We start from the raw sequence: 2,500 nt of genomic DNA, 5'->3' as shown, positions 1-2,500 counted from the left end.
CACCCACCACCCACCACACACCCCTCTTCGCGCATCCATCGTCATTGTTACAATCATCTCCTATTCAGGTCAGGAGATGGTGACGTCATTTCGGGTTGTGACGCCTGCCTCTTTGTGAGGAGAGTGTCGAGTGTCGTCAGTTTGACACGTCAATCAGTGATAATCACGTGCATCCATTCCGATTAGTAGAGTGTGTTCTGATCATGCTGGTGAGTTGTCTGTGTGGAGGGGTCATCTAATGAGTGAATAGTATGTGTCTGTGTGTGTGTGTGTGTGTGTGTGTGTGTGTGTGTGTGTGTGTGTGTGTGTGTGTGTGTGTGTGTGTCTGTGTGTGTGTATGTGTGTGTGTGTGAGGGGCGGGGAGGGGGGGGGGGGGGCGCGGATCTGTGTCCTTTTCAATTTTTCTTTTTTTTTCTTCTAGCATTTCCTCAGAACTGGTGAAAATATTACGATGCTGAAGCTGTCTCTCACGTGTGTGCGCGCGCGTGCGTGTATGTGTGTGTATGTGTGTGCGTGTCTGTGTGCGTGTCTTTGTGTGTCGTCTGTGTGTGTGTGTGTGTGTGTGTGTGTGTGTGTGTGTGTGTGTGTGTGTGTGTGTGTAGGACAGTTGGTTTATGCTCTTATCTGTTCACATGTTTCTGGCTGCTTGACTGTCTTTGTTGCTTCAGAATGGGGAAGCAAGAAAAAAAAAAGAAAAGAGTTCATCTTAATAAAGGGTTTGAGATTTAAATTCAATGAGTTTTCTGTGTGATACGACATGATGTGGTGTGGCCCGGTGTGATCGTGTGTGTGTGTGTGTGTGTGTGTGTGTGTGTGTGTGTGTGTGATGTGTGCGCGCACTTGCCTTCCTGTGAGTTCCGGAATCTTCTTTTCTGTACTTGAATACAATCGGTACAGATAGGCCTACACCTCACTTTGTGCAGATTAGCCTCATGACGAAGGCCAATAGTTGACCTTGTAGAGGCTACGTTCTCTTTGCCTTTTTACAGCAAATTCGGGTCTCTCAGCCTAAAACTGTTCACGAACGTGAGAAAACTATTTGTGATTCTTTCCTTTCGGCCCTGACATATTTATTTATTTATTTATTTATTTATTTATTTATTTATTTATTTTATTATTATTATTATTATTATTATTATTATTATTATTATTATTTAGTTATCTGTTAGTTAGTTAGTTAGTTAGTTAGTTTAGTTTATTTTGTACGCTTATAGTTGACTTCATCAAGTTTTTGCGCCTTTTACATATTAGTAGTAGTAGTAGTAGTGGGTTTTTTATCTCTTTTTTTTTTTTCTTTTCTTTTTTTTTTCTTTTTTCCCCCTCAAGGCCTGACTAAGCGCGTTAGGTTACGCTGCTGGTCAGGCATCTGCTCGGCAGATGTGGTGTAGCGTATATGGAATTATCCGAACGCAGTGACGCCTCCTTGAGCTACTGAAACTGAAACTGAAACAGCCCTGACAATTCCTTTGGGTGTTGTAGATACCGAAGCTTCTTGCTCTTGGCCACTTTCTGTTTGTTTGTTCCATCGATTAGAGCAGTTACTGGTGGACCAGTTAATATCATCATTTATTCGTGTATTTGAATGTTTATTTACTGATAATGTTCTTCGATTTATGTTTGCCTACGTGTATTTTATCTATGTATCTATCTATCTGCCTACCTCCTAACTACGTTTGTATATATCTATCTATCCATCTATCTATCTATATCTATCTATCCATCCATCTGTCTGTTTTGTCAAGCATCTGCTTGTCTGTCTGTCCTCTCTATATCTGTCTGTTTATTCATCTTTACACATCTTTCCATTGCGGCAACAGACAAGTAAGTCGAACGGGACAAGCATCCTTTTTGTTTGGTTTTTTGCTTATTTATTTATCTGTTTGTTGGTTTATTTATTTATTTATTTATTTATTTATTTACTTATTTGTTTATTTATTTATTTATTTATTTATACATTTATCTATTTATTCTTTTTTTGTTTGTTTGTTTATTCGTTCGTGTGTTCGTTCATTCATTTGTTACTTTGTTTATTCATGTATTTCTTCTTCTGTTTTGGTTTTTTTTTCATATTATACTTATCATTTATTCATTTTTGTTGAGTGGTGCATACTGGTTGAGTGGTAGGATAGGAAAAACAAATGAAACTGCACGCAGGGAAAAAAAAAAACCACAACAACAAAACAAACAAACAAACAAAAAGGGGTGGCGTTGTAGTGTAGCGACGCGCTCTCCCTGGTGAGAGCAGCCCGAATTTCATACAGAGAAATCTGTTGTGATAAAAAGAAATACAAATGCAAATACAAAACATTTCTTGCCTTTTCTGTGTAACATTCCTCTGGTAACAACGCATGTATATGAATTCAGAGTGTTGCTCAATCTATCTGATTTGCGCGTGGTTTGCAGACACTGTCAGTCGAGGGAAGCCTAACACCATAAGCATAGCGCCCGTCACACACACACACACACACACACACACACACACACACACACACACACAAAA

The sequence above is a fragment of the Babylonia areolata genome, chromosome 15 (assembly GCF_041734735.1).
Source record: "Babylonia areolata isolate BAREFJ2019XMU chromosome 15, ASM4173473v1, whole genome shotgun sequence".
In the NCBI taxonomy this organism is placed as follows: Eukaryota; Metazoa; Mollusca; class Gastropoda; order Neogastropoda; family Buccinidae; genus Babylonia; species Babylonia areolata.
Note: the sequence above shows the minus strand (reverse complement) of the source record.